This window comes from Lissotriton helveticus, chromosome 7, assembly GCF_964261635.1.
Source record: "Lissotriton helveticus chromosome 7, aLisHel1.1, whole genome shotgun sequence".
Classification (NCBI taxonomy): domain Eukaryota; kingdom Metazoa; phylum Chordata; class Amphibia; order Caudata; family Salamandridae; genus Lissotriton; species Lissotriton helveticus.
In genome coordinates this window covers 1,707,486,181-1,707,504,510 of record NC_136068.1, presented here as the reverse complement: position 1 = coordinate 1,707,504,510, position 18,330 = coordinate 1,707,486,181, and the positions used below count along the sequence as shown (strand labels likewise).

At 47.8% G+C, this 18,330-nt stretch overlaps 1 protein-coding gene across 1 annotated transcript in view; it reads left to right on the top strand.

Moving 5' to 3' along the window:
• The window catches only part of LOC144770674 (IgGFc-binding protein-like), a 334,107-nt gene that overhangs the window by 96,155 nt on the left and 219,622 nt on the right, over window positions 1-18,330 (top strand). The window lies entirely within an intron of this gene.

Below are 18,330 nucleotides of genomic sequence, written 5' to 3'. Positions count from 1 at the left end.
ACATTTACAAATCTTCTGATCAAGTAGAATGCTCTTTCAATTCGTCCGCACACAGAATATGACGTTGATGTATGGTCACTTAGCGGGACTGATCTCTTGAACTTACTGTACCAAAGATGATCAAATGTGTGACAGAGAGAACTCATTTTCCACATATGCACAAGGAATTTTTCTACATCTTTAAAGTCACATTCTACTTCTGTCTCAGCAGATCCTTTTAGAAACTTCACAGGTTCAGCAGTTAAAGCTCTAAGCTTTGTTCTGTTTTTGCTCATAGTGTCATCATCTCTAAGAATATGTGCCTTGATAAGAACAGTGGGCAGCTCACGGTTAAGTTTCTTTTACAGAATATGAAGCAGGATTAAGTGTTTTTTTTGCTTCTTCCATAACATATCCATAACTCTGACAATCCTTGACTTATGAGCATTGCAACAAATCTAAATAGAACAGTAATAACATCTGTGTCATTTGACAGTACAACGATTCGATTGTAACCATTGGGAACACCCCCTCAACATGTGGCACAACACGAAGGTCAGCTTCCTCCAATTTTTTGTCAAGTTCTTGAACAATATGTCCCATGCCTTGTGAATTTATCTCTGCAGACAATCATTCCACTTGCAATAAGTTGGAAATTCAGTGTTCCCTAAAGCATCAGCAATTTTTTGGTGAGTCAACATCTCCAAGTTCATCTTGTTACATGTTGATGACCAAAATGTATCAAGTTGCACAGGGATAGGTGTTGAAGTGTGATGCAGGCAAGGTCAAATGTTCCACTTGTAGACTTGTGTCTGATTTGCTCACATTCTTTGACAGATTGTTCAAGATAGCTATCAAAAACAATGTGCAGTTCTTGCAAGGTGCACACTGACTTTGATATCTGTAGAACAGTCTGAACGACCTCCCCGAAGTTTTGCATGGATGAAATCTTTATCATTCGCAATTGTGCCATATAGCCCACAACTGTAATACAGCAACAAATGATGGATGGAATGCTGAATTGATCACACATTCACCCCCAGTTAAGAGTTCTGGGTTAAATCCATTGTTCTTTTGCTCACTACACCACCCCAGTTTGGACCCTGCCATATGCAAATCAGTCTTGACCCAGTTTCTCATGGGAACAGTCCAGCCTGAACTGCTAAGCTGAGTCCCCCTGGACCGGAAACAAACATCCTGGGATCGGTTTCGTAGTAAAAGCCATTATCAGTCAGGCTAGCATGAATCCAGTGCACCACAAGCAAGGGACCCACGTCTGCATAACCATTCCACTTAGGGTGAAAAGTGATGTGGCAACAAATGATGGGCTGAATGCGTAATGAATCAAACATTCACCCCAGTCAAGAGATCTGGGTTAAATCCATCATTCTTTTGCTCACTACGCCACCCCAGTTTGGACCCAGCCATGTGCAAATCATTCTTGACCCTGTCCTCATGGGAACAGCCAAGCCTAAACAACCTAGCCGGGTCCTCCCTGGACCGGAAATGCAATATTCCTATAGTCTTGTACCTTGTAACGAATTAACATAATGAGTTCCGCTCAATACTGACTGGGTAGTTTTGCTTCCAAAGATTTAACCTCCATAATTGCATTGTATATGCCTCATCCACTGAGATAACTTCTTGCACACTGCAACACATCTTTTGTCATGTGGAAACACCCGTCATTGAATAAAGATCATCAAGTTCTACTGGATTGCTCATATAAATGCCAGCTACTGTACGGAAAACACCTTGATCGCAGAAAATTGGCAAGATAAACTGGCCTTCAAACTGAGCACACACATTTTGGAAATTGCTTAGAACTTCAGTGAGATCAGAGCATGAATTCGAACCCACACAGGAACTGGCTTTTCTAAATCCTTTAAGTCTGCATCGAATAAGCAATATAATTCATTCTGTTAAATCAGCTTTGAGGGCCACAACATCAGGTAGAAAGATCCATGTCCTCGACCACTTTGAAACTTTCTAGTAGACTGGGACATGTTTATGGCTTGTAGTGATTTTGCACACGTTAGCTAGGAAGTTGGGTTATAAGTTTGCAGCTCGGTTTGTTTATGCCTACAGCTGTTGTTTTCTTGCGATACCAAAGGGGAATGATGGACGGAGCACTTGAGCAAATCAAACACTTACCCCCAGTCAACTGATCTGGGTTTAATCCATCATCATTCTTTAGCTCACTCCACCACCCCAGTTCAGAATGGCCATATGCAAATCAGTCTGATCCTGTGCCTCATGGGAACAGTCCAGCCCGACCTGCTAAGCCATGTCTTCCCTGGACCGGAAACAAGCATCCTGGGACCGGTTTCGGTTTCATAACCCTCATCAGCCAGGCTATCTTGAATCCAGTGGCAGAGTGAGCAAAGGACCCACGTCTGGGCATACCCTGCCAACTTAGGGCGAACAAAGCGATACCAAAGGATGAGGATGGACGGAGCGCTTGACCAAATCAAACACTCACCCCAGTCAACTGATCTTGGTTTAATCAATCATAATTCTTTAGCTCACTCCACCACCCCAGTTCAGACATGGCCATATGCAAATCAGTCTGACCCTGTGCCCCATGGGAACAGTCCAGCCCGAACTGTCAAGCCATGTCTTCTCTGGATCGGAAACAAGCATCCTGGGACAGGTTTCGGGTTCATAACACTCATCAGCCAGACTATCTTGAATCCAATGTTTTCTAGCAGTAACCTCATTCGTACAATCTTGAAAAAGCACCATGGCAGTATCATAGGTGCTGGTTGTTCCAGATAAATAGGAGCTGTCTTCAAAATCAAATCAAGAGCAACAATTGTAAATCCTTTCCTGGTAAAGTAACATGGAAATGGTGTGCTGTCGGGTTCACAAGATTTTACAGCATCAGCTGCTAACAAGTTCCTGCTCCATACTATGTCATTATAAATTGTTGATAGACCAATCCTATTCACTGCAGTGATTAGTGCTATACTTTTGCACTTGTCATAGTTTATGTGGGCAGTCATCATGTGTAGCAGAGTTTTCTTTTTGCTGTGATGTAATTCATAAAACATGACTTGCAAAAGACAATACCATTGCACAGCTTAATCCTGTCGGTTTATGGGATGTCTTCCACTTCTTTGCTTAGATCTTCAAAGTCATCATCTATATTGTAGGCTTCTGTTCTGAACTCAGGAACTTCAGTTTGAACTGTTTTACTTTGCTGATATTAAGCAAAGATGTAAAAATGTTAAGACAACATCAGGCATTCTTGTTGACTCCAATGATTTGCGGAGCTCTGGGGCATCACAAAATTTTCTATAAGTCAAAATCTCAATCTTTTGGAACGTTTGTTAAAATGGTTCCGGCTAATTTTACTGCATCTTGTGATCGTATTATAGCAGCAAGAACCTCAAGAGTCAAATCACCTTAGAACACCATAAGTGGTTCGTTCTTTTTGTTTGACTGACACAAATCAAATTCTGTCATTGTACATTCTCAGCAGAAAATTCTTAATTTCATTATTATGGATCAATACAGTTTCATCAATGTTGACTATTATTTCTCTAATCTCACTGAGTGTGAAACCTTAGCACACACTTAAAAGTGTCTTTGAAACATAATTTGCTTTTTCAAAGAGTGGAAACTTCACTGAAGGCTGCCGGTTACGTTGCTGCTGGGAGCTCATTGTACATTCATATTTTCAAATGTATGCATGCATTCAGTTCGGGTGGACATACAGATCTGCTGCAAGTACATTCACCTCAAAGTTTAGATCAGCTACTCGGCTGAAACCTTCATCTAGGAAGAAACTAGCTGCAGATGAAAACATGTTTGACCTTTGAGACTCACATTATTTTACTTTGTTCTTTCATTAATCCCTTTGGCCCTTGTTCTGGCTAAGCCACACATAACACATTGAAGACCCTCTGCTTTCTGATCAGTTGTTGGAGGTGGAAGACGGTTCTCCATCGATCTTCTAAGTGGATGGGCGGGAAACAACGTTTACAACGCAACTTTTACAACGCACTACCATTACAACGAAACTTTTACAACGCAAAAACTATTACAACGCATACATTTACAACGTATGTTTTTACAAGGCAGATACCTTTACAACGCATACCATTACAACGTAAGTATTGGTAAGTATATAATTATATTTAAAATGTTATAGTTTTGGGGGATTGGTGTCACTATATCGCGGATTATAACAACGCATTCCGTTACATCGGAATTTTTACAACGCAGGATCTATTACATCGGATGCTATTACAACGCATGGCATTACATCGTAAGTATAGGTAAGTATACTTTTTAAAAAAAATGTAATTAATTTAATTTAATTAATTTAATTTATTTAATTTAATTAAAATACATTTTAAAATAGTAATTAATTTAGTTTAATAAATTTAAATCTATTTATTTAATTTAATTTTAATAAAAATTGTAATTAATTTTAATTAATTAATATAATGAAATTATTTTAATTTAAATATGTTTAAAATTGTAATGAAATTAAATTAATTAAAATAATTTTTTTAATTTAATTAATTTAATTAAAATGTAATTAATATAATATAATTAATTTAATTTAATAAATATATTTTAATTAATTTATAAATGGTAACTATAATTTATTTAGCCCTAATCACAAACCCAACCCTGAACCCTAAAAACACCCCTGTACTCCAAAACCCAAACCCTACCCTGAAACCTAAAAACACCCTTGTACCCCAAAACCCAAACCCTACCCTGAAACCTAAAAACACCCCTGTACCCCAAAACCCAAACCCTACCCTGAAACCTAAAAACACCCCTGTACCCCAAACCCAAACCCTACCCTGAAACCTAAAAACAAGCCTGTCCCCCAAAACCCAAACCCTACCCTGAAACCTAAAAACACCCCTGTACCCCAAAACCCAAACCCTACCCTGAAACCTAAAAACACCCCTGTACCCCAAAACCCAAACCCTACCCTGAAACCTAAAAACACCCCTGTATCCCAAAACCCAAACCCTACCCTGAAACCTAAAAACACCCCTGTACCTCAAAACCCAAACCCTACCCTAAACCTAAAAACACCCCTTTACCCCAAAACCCAAACCCTACCCTGAAACCTAAAAACACCCCTGTACCCCAAAACCCAAACCCTACCCTGAAACCTAAAAACACCCCTGTACCCCAAAACCCAAACCCTACCCTGAAACCTAAAAACACCCCTGTACCCCAAAACCCAAACCCTACCCTGAAACCTAAAAACACCCTTGTACCCCAAAACCCAAACCCTACCCTGTAACCTAAAAACACCCCTGTACCCCAAAACCCAAACCTAGCCCTGAAACCTAAAAACACCCCTGTACCCCAAAACCCAAATCCTGCCCTAAAACCAAAAAATACCCAAACACCCCAAAACATATACCTCAGTACACCAAAACATATACTCCTATACTCATACTTATTTAAAAAATTACTTAAATTAATAAATTTAATTTATAATATTTAAAAACATAAATAAATATTTTTATTTATTTTTATTTATAATTAATAATAATTAAATCAATTATATAATATTAAATAAAATAAAAAAAATGTATATACTTACCAATTCTTACGATGTAATGGTATGCGTTGTAATAGCATATGCGATGTAATGCCATGCGTTGTAATGGCATCCGATGTAATGGATCCTGCGTTGTAATAGCTGCGTTGTAACAGCATTACGACGTAAAAGTTGCGTTGTAAGTGTGCATCACCAGTTTTGGGTTTTTGGGTAAAGGGGTATTTTTAGGGTTCAGGGTCAGTTTTGGGTTTATGGGTAAAGGGGTATTTTTAGGGTTAAGGGTCAGTTTTTAGTTTTTGGGTAAAGGGGTATTTTTAGGGTTCAGGGTCAGTTTTTAGTTTTTGGGTAAAGGGGTATTTTTAGGGTTCAGGGTCAGTTTTTAGTTTTTGGGTAAAGGGGTATTTTTAGGGTTAAGGGTCAGTTTTTAGTTTTTGGGTAAAGGGGCATTTTTAGGGTTCAGGGTCAGTTTTTAGTTTTTGGGTAAAGGGGCATTTTTAGGGTTCAGGGTCAGTTTTGGGTTTTTGGTTACAGGGGTACAGTGTAAAAATAAAGTAAAATTAAATTTAAATTAAATTAATTTAATGAAATTAAATTAATTTAATGAAATGAAATTAAATTAAATTGTATTATATTAATTTTAATTAATTTACATAAAAAAAATTATTATATACTTACCAATACTTACGTTGTAATGGTATGCGTTGTAAAGGTATATGCGTTGTAAAAACTTGCGTTGTAAATGTATGCGTTGTAATAGATTTTGCGTTGTAAAAATTTAGTTGTAATGGTAGTGCGTTGTAAAAGTTGCATTGTAACGTCATACATCCGGATGGGCATTGGATTTGCCATTGCTTTCTCAGAAATCTCAGATTCCTATTGTGATTCACTGGTTTTTGCTATTTATGACACTTTTTTTCCAGGCTTTTTTCAATTGTAAACAACTTGTAATCCTTGTTGTTACAATGATAAAAGATTTGATCCTCTTCATTTATAATTTTCAATATTTTGTGAACTTTGTCTTGCCTTATTTCTGCATCATCTCGAACTCTCTTCTGTCTAGCCACAGTTAATGTTGGCTCTTCTTTCAAATTACTTTGGCTTATGATTCATTTTTTGCTGAATGAGTCCTCAGTTTTTGGAGTTAGCAGCACTCTTTCTGGAGGTAAAGATCCTCTGCATTCAGCTGCTTTACTTATGTTTATGGATTTGAATACGAAAAACCTGAAATAAAAACAATATGAAAATAAATTACAAATATGATTGCTAAAACACATTATTATAGAGCTGCCATTTTGAAAAATGGCAGAAGGGTGGCACTGAGGAGTTATTTTCTGTCTCTATAAGACTACGTGACCCCCAGAACCTGTGTTTTGACACCAAAATGAAGTACTTAGGTCTCAGGGTTACTGAAATATTACATCATCACTACAACACATATTCCATTTTTAAAAATGTCATCCAGAAAAATTCGGCATGGATTTGCAAGCTAAAGTACTTCTCTAATGATACAAAACACAAATCAAAAATCAAAATCTCTGGACAACACATTATTTACAGAGGTATATAAAGTAGCATGGTCCTTAAAGGCAATTTACTGAAGAATACAAGAACCTTTGAACAGGCAATCAGGAGTGGAATGGATCTCAGGAAGCCATTGGTTCAAGGGAAGCCTGATATCTATGACAATGTAAAACCTCACCCAGTCTAAGAGCAGGTGTGAAAGAAACTAATTATGGCTGAGCAGCATTGAGCCCAGGCCCATGGTACTTACAACAACAGAAGTAGAAAGTGTTTCAAGAAAATCAGGCACAGCATCAACATGCCTAACCTCCTATTCCACACTCTACAAACAGGTGCAATACCATCAACCTTTTCTTCGGTGAAAATGTACAGAATGTCTAACAACACATCAACAACACCAAGCATGATTCTCCTGAGTCAGCCCTTCTCATAGAATCCCCCAATTGTCATCCTTCAAATCCTTACCTCTCTCAGGTCTCGCTAACATACCCCAGTCCTTCAAGGCCACTTCTTAGATAGATGATGTCTTACCCTAATCCTTCAACAAAGCATAGGCTATCACACTTAAGTAAATAACAGCCTTTCTTTTTAATAGCTAGAATAACATTATAGTCTGCTGTGGCATCATATGTAGATGAAAACACACAACAATAGTTTTGCATGTTCCAACCATTCATACAACCCAGTAGAACAGTTTTTGTATTTATTTTTGGAATTTATAGAGCGCACGGCTACCCCCGAGGGGATGTCCCGGCGCTAACAACCAATGAGCCCAGAGACCAAAAAAAGAGCAGAAAATCAAGAGGAGAACAACCAAGTCTTTAGTTTGCGGCGAAAGATGGATTCCGTGGGGACAAATCTTAGCTCCAAGGGGAGATTGTTCCACAGTCTGGCTGCAGCTACTCCAAACCCTCTACCGCCTACTCTAGATTTGAGCGTAAGGATCTCACCGAATGTGAAAGAACAAGCCTTTTTTTCAGATAGCCTGGGCCGAGGTTGTTCAAGGCTCGGAAAGCAAGTGTCAGTATCTTAAAGTGGATACGTTTAATGATAGGAAGCCAGTGCAGTTGTTTACGATAGGATGCTACGGATTGACGGTAAGAGATATTACCAATCAATCTAGCCGCGGCATTCTGCACGATCTGTAGACGTTCAATCTGATACAGAGGGGCACCTACGTAGAGACTGTTGGCGTAGTCTAAGTGAGACGTAATTAAAGCTTGAACCACAGTTCTACGAGCATTCAAAGGGAGGAATGGCAGAATTTTTTTAATCATACCCAGTTTCGCAAAACACGCAGATGTAGTTTTGTTAATGTGAGGAGCACAGGAGAGGGTATTGTCGAACTGGAAACCCAGATTGCGAACTGTGATGGCTGGAATCGGGGGGGGGTCAAGGACCGTTGGCCACCACAGGCTAGAGGGAATGGACGTTTTCTGATTAAAAAACATTACCTCTGTTTTATCCGTATTTAGCCTGAGGTGGTTAGTGGTCATCCAGTTGCAGATGTTGTTAAGACACTGACGAAAGTTGACAAACGAGGAGTCAGAGTGATCCCTAAAAGAAAACACCAGCTGAGTATCATCAGCGTAGGAGATCACTCTGACTCCGTATTATGCCACTGAGAGAAATTGGCCTGGTATATGCTGTCCACTAATTAAAGTGGGTACCTTGCACCAGTCCAAACAACCCTTATGGTGATTTAAGAGGTCAAAGATAACCTTAGAAATCTATCCAAGTGGTAGCTGTGGGGAGCAGCATTCAGGCTTAGACTTGAAGGAATGTTAAGCAGATTGTTTTATCATGAGGCAACCTTATAGTATTGGTTAAATGAAAGGAGAACCACACAGTCGTTATCAAAATATGTATTTATCATTTTAGCACTCTCTAGATAAAGTATCTTCTACACGCAAATCACAAAATACTGTAGCACAGAAACATTAGTAAATAGCACTAATACACAGTGGGCTTCAGAGAGAGACCAAACCATATATACTAAAATAGTGGTATAAGAACTACGACTCAAGTCAAGACAGTGTCTAGAGGATGTAGAATTGCTGGGAACCCAAGGAACCACCCAAGGTGAGTAAGTAGGGACCCCACAGAGGACGGGTGCAGTGTGGGAACACAACTGTGTGCGCCATACAATTCTATGGGAGAGTCGCATTGCAGTTTTAAAGTTTAAGGACCCTTCCCAGTGGACTTTGAAGAAACCCCATGGAACATAGGATGTTGGAGAGCCCCCCACCTGTGAATACCATAGTAACAGAGTTACCTATCTCAGGGAAGCTGGGTGCATAGGTCTGAAGTGCCGTCAAACCCAATGTAGGACTTTGAAGAAGAACCTCTGCTACAAGGAAGAAAAGTGTCTGTTGTAATCCAAAGGTGGATTCTTGATGAAGAGTACCTGAAAGCAGAGGGGACAGAGTCTGGGTTACTTAGGAGTCGTCAGGGGCTCTGTAGACTAATGCCCACTGATGTTGGGTGCATTGAGGGGGTTCTTGACTCTGCAGCCACAGGATCCAGGAGATGTCGAGGCCAACCAGGAGCCATATGCGAGCTGTCACATGAAGGATGTTGAGTGCTGAGGGGCCGGTGTCCAGCGGGAGCACCATCCAGCCTTGGTGACGGCAACCCACACAGAAGTTCAAGGAAGGTTACCGTTTGGACCAGAAATGTCCAGAAAGCTCACCGAACACAGGGGAGTCAGGGCAGGCCTAGAGCAGCCAGGGGAGCCCAAGAAAAGCAATGTTGACCCTTAAGGGGACCCACCGGCTGGAGGCACAGGAGTTGCAAGGGGACCTTGAGCAGTTTTACAAAGCAACAGCCCATGGAGCACTCAGAGTGAGGAGGCTGGAGTTCTTTGTAGGAAATGGTGCCAGAGGTTGGGGCTACTTGGAGCCCAGTGCACTTGTTCTGGAAACACCAACAATCATATGCACCTGCAAATGAAAGCTGTGCTCACCGGTATAGGTAGTGTAGCCTCCACAAGGGATTCTGACCTGAAACTTGGTGAGAGGGCAGCTTGGACCTCGGGAAATGTACAAACCTAACTCCTGTGTGGCTGAAGCCTTTGGAGTCCGAGAGAGCTAAGGAGCAGCAGACTGGTCAGTCGTGATGTGGTGCCTGCGGTTGCAGGGGAGTGACTCCTTCACTCCAAGGAAGATATCTTCAGTTGTCCTTGATGCTCCACAGGTCCTGCACGGAGCCTGTATGGTGCACGGGCACAGACGATACTTCAGACAGAGAGGGAGCCCAAACAAACTCTAGCGAAGTCCAGAGTATCCAGATGGTCAAAGTTCAGTGGCTTCTGGTTCAGAATCTTGTCCAAGTCTAATCTGGGGTCCTAAAGTCAGGTCAGCCCTTTTCTACCCATGGAAGAGGGTTGGACAGATTCAGGAGACCCTCTCAGTAGAGGGTCTGGACAGTGGGGAGGTTACACCCATGTTCGTTTTCCAGTTTCGCGTCAGAGCATAAGCCAACATCTCCCAACACTGGTTTGAACTGCTCTATGCACAGGGACACCAAATGTGCCACTCATGCAGCCTTTTGGTCACTGGTAAGCGCACCCAGCCAGGCCTAATACACCGAATCCTGTTTGGGAGGTGGTCACACCTCCCTGTGACAGGATGCCATTTGTTCTGCCTTCCCCTGCTCGAGCTTGGCTCCGCAGCCGGATGGCAGAAATATGTCTATGGTCGGCAGCAACCATTTTGGGCTGCCCGGGACTAGAAGATTGGTACCAGGAAAACCATGGTCCTCACAAGCCTCGGGAGTATGATTCCATAATGTTTGACACCACACATGATAGGGTTACTTTCAGACGTTTTAGAGTTGGTCATCACGTAGCCGCATAATGCCACTCTCTATGTCGTAAATGGCTGCAGCACTAACAACCTGGGAGAATGAACTCTGTGGGCTGCAGGGGTGTCCTGCTCATGCAGTGGCACCCTCTCACTTAGAACCAACCACCCTGCCTTCAGGATTGTTAAGGCCTGCTATAGGGGTGAGCTATAGGTTTTAAGTGTAGTGACCCTAAGATATAGTAAACCTTTATCTTAAGTAGTTGCATGCACAAACTTACACAGGCTGCAATGGCAGGCCTGTAGTTCCATTATGCATGGTCTCTAATGGGTGGCATAATACATGCTTCAGCCCTTGGGAGACCTCTGGGGTACCTATGCCCTGGGTGCAAGGGTACCATATACTAGGTGCTGACAAGGGTACCACAGTATCTAATCTTGAGTGCACCTAAGTACCTGACATAACAGTTTAGCGGGAAAGCAGATAGGCTGGGGTTCTGATTAGCAGGATCCCAGTCAGACTAGTCAAAAATAGTATCATATGAAGCAAAAAGTGGGGGTAACCATAAGAAGCAAATCCTACTTTCCTACAGCCACTCACAATTTTATTTAGCCCCAGTGCAAGAACTTTAACAATTATTTTATCTAAGTTAAGTTTGTTAACTACTCGTATTGGTGGGAAGATCAAGTCGCTGGCTGAGGGTTGGCATCTGTGAGAGTATTCTCTGTCCTTTTTTCACTTACTTGTGGTTGAGTGATTTTCTGCATCCAGTGGGTGTGAATGTTGATCCTGAAAACTGGTGTCATTTCTGATGGAATTGTTCGACCCGGCCTCGTGGCGTGGTCCTTCCTGACCCGTGGTAACCCCTCCTGACCCGTGCAACTCCCCATGACCCACATCCCCGACACTGGGCTTCCCCGTCCTCGCCCTCCATTTCCCTGTTACCCGAGGCCGAGGCCCATGTCCCTGCACCTAAGATGGCTGCCCCGGCCCCAGCCCGACCTCGGCCTTTGGCGCCATACCCGGCCAGGGGGTAGAGCGCTCCCCGTGAGCGAGAGAGGGAGGAGTAGCTCGATCACACCTCCCCTCGTGAGATGAGTTTCGATCACCCATCTGGCCTCCCTGAGGGCTGGCTCCAGGCCCGCTGAGTGTCTGGGATCCCTCCAGACCCAACTTGAAAGGATGAAAGGAGCCGCCCAGGCGGAACCCCCAACAACCGACCCCCAGGTGCTAAGACCTCCGCCTGCGGGGACTCCGGACATCAAAGGGGAGCGGTCCTATATCAAGAGTGGCTCTGGGACGATCCCCAGTTGTATCCTTGACCACCTGAGCCCTGCTGATGCTGTCGCGGCTCCCTTGCAACCTAAAGAACCGCCTGAGCCGTGCTGACGCTGTCGCGTCTCCTACCGAGCAGAGAAGGACTTCTGCCCAAGACCACCGAGCCCTGCTGACGCTGTCGCGGCTCCCTTGCAACCTTGAGAACTCCTGAGCCCTGCTGATTTGATCGCGGCTTCCCAGGACCGTAAGAACTGCGACTTCCTTGCTCGAGCCCTGCTGATTCGATCGCGGCTCAGAGACTACCCTGGTCCGGTTGGACCCAAGATCACCACGTATCCCCCAGCTCGAGGATTGAGAGCTGTGCGCCGGATACGCACCCGCAAGTGACTTTGAACCTTGAGACTGTCCCGCTACCCTAGCCCTACCGAGACTTTTCGAGCCCTTGCTCGCCTGTACATAAGAATCTGCGGATCATAAAGATCCATTTCTTCCTTAAAGATATAAAGAATACGTTCTCTTAATCCTACGGTGTGGTGTCCCTTTGTCGAGTGGTATTAGCGCAGCGCGTACGATCCTAGATCGGAGGTCCTCTCCCGGAGGGGTCTTCCGCCAGTGCTCGGCTGTGTTCCTAGGTCACAGGGTGGTCAGGTGCCGAGTCTATCCTCCCCTGGGATCGCCCCTCTAACAATGGTGGCAAGCGACGGGATCCGAGCCCATAATCTAGAGATCGTACAGTAAGCGGCTGACGCACTACCAAACAAAGATGACGGAAAAAAACACCAAGAGTTCCACTGAAGCCGACGCGAGTACCACGTTCCGTGCGGAACGGCTGGAAGAGTACACACACAAAGAACTGAAAGAATTTTGTAAAGCACGAGGAATCGCTACCACAGGCCTGAATACGAAGGAGGATATGCAGAAAGCTCTACAAGCTTGGGTAGAGTCCGAGGAAAACCCTCCCCCATCAGGAGGAGGAGTAGAACAGCCGACCGAACTCGAACGCAACTCAAGAGTGGGCAGCAGCACTCCGGTACGGAGCAGCGCACCAGATGGGGGCCTCTCCCCAGAAGAACTAGCGGACAGAGAAAGAAACCGCAATCATGAACTTTAATTGGCAAAACTCAAAAATGAGTGCGAATTAAAGCTAGCAGAAAATAGGCTAGCAGTAGAGCAGCTACAAGTACAAGGAGAGTTGGAAGAGAAGAAACTCCAACGGGAACATGAAGACAAGAGACTCCAGCTGGAGCACGAGCGCGGCCTGAAGGAGATCGAGCTAAAGGCCCGGAGCGAAGAAAACCGAACCTTGGGGAACCGAGAAGCCGTTCCCCCGGTAGAGCCAAAAGTCCACATCCCCAAGGATGTGGTGAGAGAATACTATAAGAACGACGATATCCAGCAATGGTTCAAGGCCTACGAAGTCGCAATGACCTCCCACCGAGTTCCGCAGAAGGATTGGGGAGCTGGGTTGTGGGGCCGATTCCTGAGCGAGGGGAGAGACACCCTGCTCGATCTGCCGTCCTCTGTGCAGACCTCCTACAGCCACATGAAAGAGGCCCTCCTCACGAGATATGGGCTCATCCCCGAGATGTATCGCCAGCGGTTCTGGGACTGCAAGAAGATCCCTGGCACCACGTGGGTGGAGTACGTGAACTTTTACAGTCGAGCCTTGGAAGGGTGGATCAAGGGCAGCAAAGTTACCACCTTCGAAGAACTTACCGACCTTATCGCATGGGAACATTTGTACGCGAACTGTTTTGTGGAACTAGGCCAGCATTTGCTGGACAGCAAGCTTGCAGACCCAAGAAAGCCAGCCGTGGAGGCCGATCGCTGGGTGAACACCCGGGGTCCCGTAGGAGACTACCCCCGAAGCAATCAGGGATCTCCCTGCCAGGGGGGAGGGGGGAACCAAGGAAGACAGAGGGATTCCCAGTCAGGACCCCAGCGTAGTCCACCCAGAAGCCAACCCCAGACCGTTCCAGCACCCCCACCAGCCAATCCTGCTCCCCTGGGCAACTGTGGGCACCGGGTCACTATTTACTGTTACCGTTGCCAACAGCAAGGGCAGTACGCCAGTGACCCCCAGTGTCCCATGGCCCCGCGACCCTCCACGACAGCTCCCCCAGCCAGACAGGTAGCCAACGTAGCCCTAGGGGAGGAGATGGAGGACACCGAAGAGTGGGAACCCGCTGCCATGGCCCTAGTCTCCCTAGGAGACCGAGAGATGATCCCCGGGGCCCCCCTACCCGATAATACCAAGAAATACCGGCAACTGGTGATGGTGAATGGCCACCGAGTGGAGGCCCTTCGCGACACCGGGGCGAGTATCACAGGAGTCCTCAGTCATCAAGTCAGAGAGGACCAGATCATTCCGAATGTCCTGTGCCCCATACTGTCCGCTGACAACACCGAGAGTTTGTGTAAAATGGCCCTAGTACCGTTCGAATGGGGGGTAATGATAGGAAAATTACGAGTCGTTGTCCGAGCCTCCCAACCTGTAGACTGTCTCCTGGGCAACGACCTAGAAAGTTCCCCGTGGGGACAGGTGGAACGCAAGACCCACCTGGGCATGATGGGCCTACCCGAGTGGGTGTGCCCCACCACCCGATCCATGTCTGCCCGACTACCCCCCTCGGGGCTGTCGACGCTGAGCCTCCCAGCCACCGCCCTGTAGAAGAAGATAGGGACGACCGAACTGAGCCCACCGGCCTCTCCCCAGGAGGAGAGCCCGTCACCGACAACGAAACCTTGCATCTCGAACCCGCACAGATCCCTGAGCTAGATAATCTGCCCGAGTTGGCACAGTGGCGGCACGAGGGGGGCCCCTCCCGAGAGGAGTTCTGCCGGGAGCAAGCCACTTGCCCCTTCCTGGTCGGACCCCGGCGACAGGCCGCGGCCCAAGCTGCGGGCGACCAGACTGGAACCCATTCTGTATACTGGGAGAATGACCTCCTGTACAGTGAGCAGAAGTCTGCCGAGCTAGGGTCAGCCCGAGTGCTGGTGGTATCCCTACGCTTCCGAGACTTCCTCCTGGGCCTGGTCCACGATGTACCCCTGGCGGGACACTTGGGCCAGGACAAGACCTATGACCGCCTAGTTACGCACTTCTATTGGCCCAAGATGCGAGCGAATGTAGAAGCCCACTGCAAGTCCTGTCTCACGTGCCAGGCTAGTGGAAAAAGTGGAGGAACGCGCAAGGCTCCCCTCCAACCCTTCCCCATCGTCAGTACCCCCTTTGAGCGAGTCGGGATCGACATAGTAGGGCCCCTGGACCCTAGAACCTCCCAAGGTCAACGATTCATCCTAGTCCTGGTGGATCACGCCACCCGATACCCCAAGGCCATCCCCCTCCGCACCATAGCGGCCCCCGTGGTGGTCCGGGCGCTAATGGGGATCTTCTCCCGAGTGGGTTTTTCCCCGCGAGGTCGTGAGTGACCGAGGCACGAACTTTATCTCTAAATACATGATGTCCCTGTGGCAACAATGTGGAGTGTCCTACAAATTCACCACCCCGTATCATCCCCAAGGAAATGGCCTAGTGGAACGGTTTAACCGGACACTGAAGGGGATGATCATGGGCCTAGAAGAGCCCCTCCAGCGCAAGTGGGACGTCCTCCTCCCCTGCCTCTTGTTCGCGTACCAGGAGGTCCTCCAGAAGTCCCTGGGGTTCAGCCCATTTGAGCTGCTGTACGGACATCCCGTCCAAGGGCCCCTCAGCTTGGTCAAGGAGGGATGGGAGACGGCCCCCCGAGAACCTCCACCAGATGTGTTCCGCTACATTCTCACCCTCTGAAATCAGACACGAAAATTCCGATCGCTGGCCGAAGCCAACCTCGAAGCAAGTCAGGAGGAGATGAGGCGCTGGTATGACCAGAATGCCACTCTGGTCGAGTTTCAACCGGGCCAGCAGGTCTGGGTGATGTCCCCGGTGAAGCCCTGCGCCCTCCAAGACAAATGGACTGGCCCCCTTAAGGTCGCGGAGACGAAAAGCCAAGTGACCTACTTGGTGGACGTCCAGTCCCCTCAGAACCCACTTCGGGTCCTCCACGTGAACCGCCTCAAGCCTCACTTCGTGCGGACGGAGTTGAGCTTGCTCTTGGCCACCGACGACGGGGCAGAAGAGGAAACGGAGCCTCTCCCTGACCTCCTGTGTGCCAAAGAGAAGGATGGCTCCATAGATGGAGTGAGCCTCTCTCCCTCCCTCACTCCTCAGCAGCGTGAGGACTGCCGCCAGCTCTTGGGGGCGTTCCCGGATTTGTTCTCCTTAGTCCCCAAAATCACCGATTGGTGTGTCCACGACGTGGACACCGGAGACAGCCCGCCAGTGCGGCACCGAGCCTACCGAGTGCCTGACCGAGTCCGGACCTGCATCCAGGCCGAAGTCTCGAAAATGCTCACCCTAGGAGTGGTCGAGCCCTCCGACAGTCCCTGGGCCAGCCCAGTGGTGCTGGTCCCAAAAGCCGCGGCCCCTGGTGCTTTCCCCGAACTTCGGTTTTGCGTGGACTACCGGGGGCTCAACGCCGTCACTCGAGCAGACGCCCACCCCATTCCCCGCGCAGATGAGCTCATCAACCGCCTGGGGTCTGCTCGCTACCTGAGTACCTTCGACCTGACCTGCGGCTACTAGCAAATTGCGCTCACAGAGGGAGCCAAGGAGCGGTCCGCCTTCTCCACCCCGGACAGGCACTATCGCTTTCGAGTGATGCCGTTCGGGATGAAAATCGTCCCGGCCACCTTTCAAAGACTGGTGAACCGAGTCCTAGTCGGGCTGGAAGAGGTCAGCGCCGCCTATCTGGACAATATTGCGGTGTTCAGTTCACCATTGGACGAGCACCTCCGGAGGGTGTTGCTAGCCCTGCGCCAAGCAGGCTTGACGGTGAAAGCCAGCAAGTGCCAGATTGGGCAGGGGTCAGTGACCTACCTAGGCCATCAGGTCGGAAGCGGGCAGGTCGCCCCTCTCCAGCCAAAGATCGATGCCATCCTGGCCTGGGAACCGCCCACCACCCAAACCGAAGTCCGAGCCTTCCTGGGCCTCACCGGCTACTACCGGAGGTTCATAAGGAATCACGGCAGCATAGTGGGTCCCCTCACAGAGTTGACGTCCAAAAATTAGCCCAGGCGCGTGCACTGGACCCCCTCCTGCCAAGAGGCGTTCGACACCTTGAAGACCGCCGTGTGTACTGCCCCCGTGCTCCAAGCCCCGGACAACTCCAAGGAGTTTGTGGTCCAGACAGACGCCTCCGAGCATGGCATCGGGGCCGTATTGTCCCAGCTCAATGAGGAGGGCATAGATCAGCCCGTAGCCTTCATCAGCAGAAGGTTACTGCCCCGAGAACAGAGATGGAGCACCACCGAACGAGAAGCGTTCGCAGTAGTCTGGGCCCTCAAGTAACTCCGACCCTACCTGTTCGGAACCTACTTCCGAGTGCAGACAGATCATCGACCCTTACGGTGGCTCATGCAGATGAGAGGAGAGAACCCCAAACTGCTGCGATGGTCAATCTCCCTCCAGGGGATGGACTTCACAGTAGAGCACCGCCCGGGTACCGACCACGCCAACGCTGACGGCCTCTCCAGGTTCTTCCGCCTCAGCGAAGAGAACCCCCAAGAGGATGGGTAGTTCTCCCCGATCTTCAGCTGGGGGGGACGCGTGTTGGACCCGGCCTCGAGGCGTGGTCCTTCCTGACCCGTGGTAACCCCTCCTGACCCGTGCAACTCCCCATGACCCACATCCCCGACTCTGGGCTTCCCCGTCCTCGCCCTCCATTTCCCTGTTACCCAAGGCCAAGGCCCATGTCCCTGCACCTAAGATGGCCGCCCCGGCCCCAGCCCGACCCCGGCCTTTGGCGCCATACCCGGCCAGGGGGTAGAGCGCTCCCCGTGAGCGAGAGAGGGAGGAGTAGCTCGATCACACCTCCCACCTCCCCTCGAGAGATGAGTTTCGTTCACCCATCCGGCCTCCCTGAGGGCAGGCTCCAGGCCCGCTGAGTGTCTGGGATCCCTCCAGACCCAACTTGAAAGGATGAAAGGAGCCGCCGAGGCGGAACCCCCAACAACCGACCCCCAGGAGCTAAGACCTCCACCTGCGGGGACTCCGGACATCAAAGGGGAGCAGTCCTATATCAAGACTGGCTCTGGGACGATCCCCAGTTGTATTCTGGACCACCTGAGCCCTGCTGACGCTGTCGCAGCTCCCTTGCAACCTAAAG